Here is a 9,349-nt window from a genome sequence, read left to right on the forward strand (position 1 = left end):
GCTGACTAAATGATTGGAGAATCTGTCGTTTGACAGAAGGTTTGAGTTAAGACATTTTGATGAAATTATGATACATATGCATGGATGAATCATTCAAAACAAGATCAAAAGCATACACTTAGAAACTACAGTAGATAGGGTGAATTTTCATGTCATGTTGGCTTTAATTAGCCAGTGGTGTAGTTAATGCACCTAACCAGAAGGGTTACTAACTAGCAAAAACCTAGTATATGTCCTGTTGAAAAAGGGTCATCCCATGAACATAATTTGCTAGTCAGTTGCAGTTGATATTAAGGGGAGAATTTATTAAGAGAATTTGATTGGGCAAACATTTGTGTAGTGAAGATAAGTCATCAATATTTTGGACCTGGAAGAGAAAAGCAATGCATTATAAATATGCAAATTTTAATTGAGTGAATTTTGTCAATGTTTGGGAGTACACTAGCATATAGATTAGCCTCAAAGCTAGACAGAACACAAGACACAAAACTCTAATTTCAAGATTTCAGGAAGACCAGAAAAAGAAAACCAGGCAAATGTAACAAGTGAACCAACTTGTTCAAGAAACATGACAAACACTGACAGGAAGTGTTGCCATAATGAGCCAAAAAAGCCACATAATTATTATCCCTGCTCTGCTCCAAGGTGGTCTACTGGCTCGAATAAGCTTGACCAAGATGGTGTACCCAATCTAAACCAGGTCTGCCATAATCAAAGACCAATCTATACTGGCTTGGACCAGCTAGAAAGAGATATATGTATGTGTGTATATCAAAATACCCGATATGCAATGGAGGGCAGCACCTTTCCTGGTTTCTCTCACTCTTCTCAAATCCGTGGAAGCAGAGTAAGAGAATTCCTCTGAGGCCTGAGAAGACTAGCAAGGCATCTGCAATATAGACGTGGGCTTCTCACTGCCTGAGATCACAGACATCCTCCTCCTTCCCATCAGCATTTCTCTACCTCTGTTGATGTCTTAATGCAGTCCAGACCCACTCCGCTGAGACACACCATAGAAGTCACGAAGAGCCGGAGTCCACGCATCAAACTCGCTTTTCATATTCACCCTCAAAACACCCAGACACGTCCCTTATTCATGACTGACATCAAGAGCAGGACATGAGGTGAGAGGGGGAGAGAAAGCGAGAGAGAACGAGAGGGCTTCTGTAAGAGAAAGAGGAAGGATGAAAACCCAGAAAGAGCTGAGAGACAAACAGGAGTTGCCCTTTGAAGTCGTTTGATGTGCCGTGAGGATTGTAATGCTCAGGGATGATATATTTTCGAGCAGAGCTAGTGCGGATGGAGAGGGGTTGAGAAAGAGAGAGATAGAGAGTGAAGGTTTTATTGTAAGAGAGCGACATGCGTGCTGACCCGCTCCAGTCAGCTGCTTGATGTGCAAGCTAATGAAACTTTCTGCTGATGCTATTTATCCACTAATGAGGGCCACTCACCTCTACAAACACACACACATTCATGCACAGGAATGAAGGTGTTGAGGCTCAAGTATACACAAATATGACATATATTAGTAAATACATTAAAAAAAGCTAAGGCAAACATCACCATTGTTTCTACTTAAAGTTGGGTTTTTTCAAATCTCTGAACTCTTCAGTATTATAACTGTCCTGTATGGTTTGTGTTAAGGACATACACTGCATGATACATCAAATTGTGCAGATTCCTGAGGAAAGGTATGATATTTGAATCCCACTGACTTGTATTAATAGATTCATATATGGTAACTGTGCCGTTATTTCTTAGAAATGCAACTTTATATCACATTATATATCTCACAAATTTGACTTTGTATGTCAAAATCACTAATTTATATCTCACAACCGAGAATACATAGCTCAAAAAGACTATTTCTCACAAAGGTTCCTTTATATTTCACAACTTTGACTTTTTATCCCATAAATGTCACTGTATCTAAAAAAATGTGACCCAATTGTGAATACATAGCTTATAATTATGACTTTTTTTCTCACTAATGTGACTTTATAGTTTACAGTTATGACTGTATGTCAGATCTGCTAATTTATAGCTCACAATAACAACTTCATATTTCACAAATGACAAATTTATATCTCACAGTTATGACATATCTAATATTTCTCTCACCATTGCAAATACGTATTTTAAAATTATTTATTGCAAATGCCACTTTATCTCACAACTGTGACTTTATATTCCACAAATGACACTAAATTTCACAACTATGATTTTATATCTCACAATTGCAACATTTTATTTCACAAATGTAAATACACAGCTCATAATTATGACTTTATTTCTAACAATTATGATTTGCAACTTTACATCTCTCAAATGCGACTATATTTTGCATCTGTAACTTTATATGTCACAATTGCAATTTAATATCTTGTAATTGTTAATAAATAGCTCATAATTATGACTTCTCACAAATGTGGCTTTATATCTCACAACTGTGATTTTTATATCTCACAATTATGACTTAATATCTCACAAAAATGACTTAATATGCCAAAATTGTTTATTTATATCTCAGAATTATGAATACATAGCTCAGAGAGACTATTTCCCGTTACTTTATATTTAACTGTGACTGCAGAAATGTGACTGCATATCTCAGTTGTGAATACATAACTTATAAATATGACTTTATATCTTGCATATGTGAATTTATATCTCATAATAATTACTTAATTCAGAATTTAACAAACGTGACTGTATGCCAAAATTACAAATTTATATCTTAAAATGAATACATTTCTCAGAATGACTTTATTTCTCACAAATACTACTTTATATCTCACAACTGTGAATTTGAATGCCACAAATACAACCACATCTCATAAATGTGAGCTCTTACAGTTATGAATACATATCTCATAATTATGAAAACACTATTTCTTGGAAATATGACTTTATATCTTACAACTGCAAATTTATGAGACTATTTATCTCAAACTAATGACTTATCATAATTGTGACTTTATTTTTAATTTGAGGCAGAAGCTTGCTTCCATAAGGACCTGGCAACCCAGAATATCAGAGAGACCTGGGGATGAGCTCTCTTCAGTTCACAAGCATCCACTTAGCAACCACCCATAATACCCTAGCAACCATATTAGAATGCACTTAAAACACTAAAATTTTTTCATAATGTAAAAATGTAATGCTGTGTCAATGTATTTTAGTTCTCATTAATGTACATCTAAATGTATACATTGAGAGCTGCCCTACTCTCACATACTCAGAAATATAAATGAAGCACATGTTTATGTAACACATAACTGCTCTAATCTCAGTTCCATCGGTGTAAATTGAAACTGTTCACATCTAGTTTGTGACCCGCTCCACGCCTTCCCAAACTTCTACTTCCCACACACACTTACAGTTCAAAGTACAAAGCCCAGTGTCCCTCCCACACACACATACACTCACATATGGAAATCGGTGTCAATATACTGACAGCAGCTCTTCAAAAGATAGTGAGAGAGAGAGATTGGAGGGAGAAAAAGCTGTATATTATCTGCTTGGGGTTTAAAGAAGGGTGAGATCTGATATGTAGAGTGTTTGTTGACCTTCTCAATACTAAGATGTTCTCCAAGACCCTCCTACAGAACCTCTGAAGATTGTTATCTTCCAAACAATGTACAGACTTATATTACAGACCATAAGGGCTATTAACTGTATAACAATAACAAGTCCATATACACACATACGTGACACTTCATTCCAGCATTAAGAAGGACGGGGGAGAAAGCTGAAAGAAAGAGAGTGAAAAACACTCATGTGAAAAGGAATGGGGGTCAGGGATCAGCACCATGGTGGTCCTAACAATGCCAGCGAACAAAACAGATGAGCGCAAACCAGTGCTTAATTTGTAAATTGCGAGGTCCCGGAACAAAGTGGTGTGACGGATCCGGCATGATTAGATGAGGGAGAGGTAACGGAGCATTCGCGCAATGGAGGACCAGCTTACGTGATTAACAGCGTGCATCTTCTTACTAATCAAAATTGAAAAGTCATGAAATTTTAAAACAGCCAGCAGGCCTGGAAAAGTTTTGGAAAGGTCATGGATTTTTTCCCTTAAATCTCTGTATAATATAATTATGTTTAATCTGCTTTCGAGTTTATAATGAGAGAAATTCCTGCAAACATATTCAATAGAGCATGTAGGTTAGATGTGTAAAAAAATCCACACATACTATCAGATTAAATCAGTCATTTGAAAACAGCGTAAGTTATTCAGCTGTACCTCGTCTTCTCTCACTCTCAAAGCGGCTTCACAACAGCGCATCTCGTCTGCACTACTGCACGCTGCGATACAAGACTTCTGCTCGGGTTTCGGGACAGTCGACAGAATTGTCACTTGCCTAATCGAGTCATTGTTGCATCATCACAAAACTGTATCATTTGCACATCTTTTTAAGTTTAAGCCATTCGATACTCGCGTGCTCCAAAGGGGGTTTCCTATGCGCTCACAGTCACATCCATAGCGCGCATATCGCGCCGCCTCGCCAGTACCAAATTGAGTTATTTTTCGCAGCTTGTTGCACTTACGCAGCCAAATATGCACAAAAAATGACATCAAAATGGCCGTCCTGGCGATTATCCTCGTAAGCACAGTCGGTTTTGTCTTAACTAAATGTAAACATCTGAGAAAGAAAACGCACGTGTATCAGTATTGGATCCGTGCATTCGGGTTTGTGAGAGCAGCCACGTCGCATCTCTTTGCGCGCTCAAGTTTGTTGTTTCAAATGTAGATGCTAGGCAAGCCTGCTCATAATAGAAGTTTTTTTCATGAAATACATGCACGCTATAGGTCAACACAAATGTCTTTTATTGGCGTGTGAGGAGGGGATCTGTCAAATGAGGTGCAGGATCAGATTTCGGACAAATTCGGAGGTGCCGGATCAGGATCCGGCTTGTTCCAGCACAAATTAAGCCCTGGCACAAACACATGATGGCAGCAGTTTTCCCTCTAGTTTTCTTCCTCTGAATTAAAACAAAAAATTAAGCAATGTTAAAATTTGGTTTGGTTTGTGGCTGCAAGATAAAACATTGTGTGCCATTACTAATTACTGTAACAAAACCTGGGTGTCTCTTTGGCATCACGTTTGAAACTTAATCCATTTGCATTTTCTAGTTAAGCTTTATAAATGTGTTTGACAACAACTACTATGATAGAAATTAAACCTCAGGAAAATGTGAGTGCAATTTTCCCTCTAAGCAGCCACATATTATGTCTATCTTTATGTTGTTGTCATTTTTTTTTTCATTGCCATCAAAAGAATTCAGATGCATCAGATTTGTTTTGATGTTAATGAAAAATAGACAAAACTGAAACCTTTTACAAAGCAGAGGAATGTTCGTATCATTAAGTTCTTTCTCATCTGGCCTTTTCATCTTTTTTCTGTTTGGTCATCAGATGTAGGTTTTTGGGACCCCACACATCTACTATAGTGTTTAAATAGAGACCATACAATCCTTGATTCAGACTTTCTACTCATTTAAAACAAGAGATCTCTTTGTCTCTTGTCTTCCTCACATGCACACATTCAATCAGTCCCATGGGGTCACAATGAGTAGAATTCCCCTTTAAATGTCCTCTGCTTTGGACAAAGGCCTTTATTTACTGTTGACAAGGAAGAGCAATTGACATAAACAATGGAGAACAGCAACCTGCTGTTCCTTAAAACAGGTCCGGTGGCCTCACAAACCAAACCCCTCAACTCATCCTGCACAGAGAACAATGTAGGGGAGTAACTATAACTAAAATAGTGACACAACTAACTTGTACTACACTTTTTTTCACACAGCTTTTCAACTTTCCCCAATAGGTAGCAGCAGTGAGTGAATAATACAATGACTTTCAATAATTTCAACAATTCTCATAATAAATATACAGTATATATATACTGTATATATATTCATTTCAGAATCAATTTGTTCAGACTAAAATTAATCGCTTCAATCAACTTAACTGTAGTTTAATGAGTAGCTTGTAGCCTGACAAGCTACAATTTTAAAGTGGCTTCCCCAACAGTGTTAGAAAGTGTTCTTGGCTGCATGCATATAGGTGGGATTGAGTGAAACTATATGGCTGAGTAACTTTTCAGGGATGCATTTCTAATTAGACTCAGTTAATGACAACTGTTCTCTTTCCCATATTAATCAAAATCCCCATCTCTTTACACAAACATAGTATCAGGTAAAAAGACTGACAGCTGACCGCACTGGAGACGGAGCATTAGATTGAGATCTTGGAACATTGGATTGATTGATGATATTATTCTTTTGCAAATTGGGATTTGAAAGGGAAGCCAGAAGCTCTGCTGAAATTACTTCTTTCAAACAGTCCTCAGTGCATTCCATCTCAGTCCATCATAAGCCGCAGATGTGAAGCAGACCATTAAGTATGTGTGTGTGTGGGTACGAGGCTGTGTATTGACGTCCTGTCTGCCTAATCACATTCCTAAGTCTCTCATCGTGTTTTCCCTGGCTGTGATGATCTGTTCCGAGCAGCACCAACGACCTTGGCTTTGGCCTTGTTTCAGACCCCATTGTGACTGATTGCTCAGCTCTGGAATTAACAGAGTGAGGCTGGCGTAGAACCGGGCACGCTCTGGATCACATGATTCAATTCAGCCCTGTGGTTCTGCATGCCATCGATAACTAATTTTTTTATTTCATTCGGATGACACTCCGCACACTCTTGGCTCTGTCCTTGGGGGACGGTGAGCAGGCTCAGGCATAGGGAACCGGAATATTAATAAGCCCTGAGTTTGTCTCGCACTGGAATTCATGCATCCCAATGATGCAGACATTCCAGGGTCAAACATAAGGCTCTGGAATAGATGAGAAAGAATGAAACAGATGTAAAAATAGGCAGATACCTCACATATCCAACATTTTTACCCCAAAACTTTGAAGAATAAAAGAAAGAAGAATATACTCTATTCTATATATAGAATAAAATAAATGCATACTTATTAGCAAAACAGTTAATTTGCATCTGGTCAAATTTAACTGCGCTCTGAACACTTAATGTATAAAATATGAGCACTTTGAACACTTTATGTATATATGCCTTATGTAGATGAAACTTAACTGCATAAAGTAAACAAAATACAATTTATCAAAGTAACTTAATCTATTTCAGGTTAACTACTGCTGTAGCTATAACTTTTACCATTTGAAATGTACACAATGAACAAGACAGGAAAGAATAGTTAACAAACTTGCTTTAGTGCTGTAATGGACCCTTTGCAAAGACCCCCCTCCCTTAGTTACGGTTGCTACGTCCGACAAGCCATGGCGCTCTCACTTCACACATCATGTTCTCATGCAGTGAAAAATACATTGGGGAGCAAAGAGGACACTGACAACAATGACAGACAAGACAAAGCAGGTTACTTCATGGTGCGAAACAAATTCTCAGCTTTCAGATTTTGTCTTTTTTAACAAATTCAAACATTAAATACCATTTTGTGGCTCTTTAATGTGTGACTGTAGCTGATCACGTGAACCGATCATCTGTTCCTATTAACTAGTTAAAGCATGAAATAAACATGAATGAACATCAGAAGGAATCTTGTTTCATTGCAAAAAGATGTCAATACACACCATTTTTCAAGTATATAAAGTCCACCGACTGTCTGGTTTGTTTGTCGAACAAAATGGCAGATTTGCATTATGATTGGTCAGATCACCTGTCAATCAAACTTCCAGCAAAGGGTCAATTGCTCTTTAAAACCACATTATCATCTACCCATCCTCATAAAAGAAAACTTTTACTCTTCCAATGCAGTCTCAAGCATGCCTGAAAATAAAAATCCACTGCCCATTTTCAATTAATGCAACAAGAGTCATTACATTTAAGTTCCAAAACAAATGGATAAATGTCCATTTTACAAATTTAAGTGGATTGAATTCAATAAAATTAAGTTGTGACAAAATGTTCAAGAATTGTGTTGCATTAGCTCAGTTTAATTAACCCTTTACCGTTCCTGTAAAATTTGCCTAAAACGCCTAAAAAAGGCGTACACAAAGTAAATTGCATGCTGTTCTTGAACCATTTGGAGTACATACATGGTTTTGGTCTCTTTTGAAAGGTGACACTCTGAGGTGTGTTCCTCAACAGTCAAAATCACTGTAAGTCTTACTGGTATTGAGTAATAGAACTTTGAACACACTGAAAAAAAAAATCTGCCTACATTTTTTTTTGTTTGTAAACAAATGCCTGCAGATGACTATAGCTGGGAGCTATTTGCTGGAAAATACATTTGGATCACAGAATAAAGGCTTACCAAGCAAAATGTTTCAAATTTGATAACAATACCTTAGAAAACCCAGTGGAGCGGGTCAGCAGCTTCAAGTTTCTCGGCATCACCGAGGACCTCACCTGGACTACTCACACACAGTCAGTAGTGAGGAAGGCCCACCAGCGTCTCTTCTTCCTCAGGCGACTGAAGAAATTTGGTCTGAGCTCAAAAATCCTCAGACAGTTCTACAGTTGCACTGTGGAGAGCATCCTGACTGGCTGCATCACCGCCTGGTACGGGAACTGCACCGCTCTCAACCGGAAAGCCCTGCAGAGAATAGTTCAGACAGCCCAGCACATCGTCGGAGGTGAGCTTCCCTCCCTCCAGGACATCTACACCCAGAGATGTGTGAGGAAAGCACGAAGATCATCAGAGACTCCTGCCACCCGAGCCACGAACTCTTCTCACTGCTACCATCAGGCAGACGATACCGCAGCATCAGGACCCGAACCAGATAGCAAAACGATAATCACACACATCTACACACCAGCACACTGACTCTGACAGCACTGTAGCATGTCTTGCACTGCATAGCATAGAACACATGCAGCTCCATCTTCTCTTCTGCACTAACAAACTACTGCACTGAACTTCACAATAAAACACTACCGTATACATCACTGTAAGTCATATATAAAAGCTATAAATTTTTAAGTCTCTTGAGTATACTGTGTACTATGTGTATATTATGGAAATGTGTATATTGTGTACAATTGTCTATTGTATATTGTGAAAAAATTGTATATTGTATAAATGTGTATATTGTTATTTATGTATACTGTCAATTTTTCATATCTTGTTGCTTGCACTGCCATGGAACAGAGTCTTGTACACAATAATTTCACCATCGTTACACTTGTGTGACAATAAAGAGATTTGATTTGATTTGACACACACACACACATATATACACACACACACACACACACACACACAAACATAAGCTAGCAAGAAAACCACAAACACCACAAACACATACCTCAATATATACAGTAAAATGAATAATATACATAATTATATGTAAAATATATATA

Source organism: Sinocyclocheilus anshuiensis, unplaced genomic scaffold (genome assembly GCF_001515605.1).
Source record: "Sinocyclocheilus anshuiensis isolate Anshui unplaced genomic scaffold, SAMN03320099.WGS_v1.1 scaffold4, whole genome shotgun sequence".
Lineage (NCBI taxonomy): Eukaryota > Metazoa > Chordata > Actinopteri > Cypriniformes > Cyprinidae > Sinocyclocheilus > Sinocyclocheilus anshuiensis.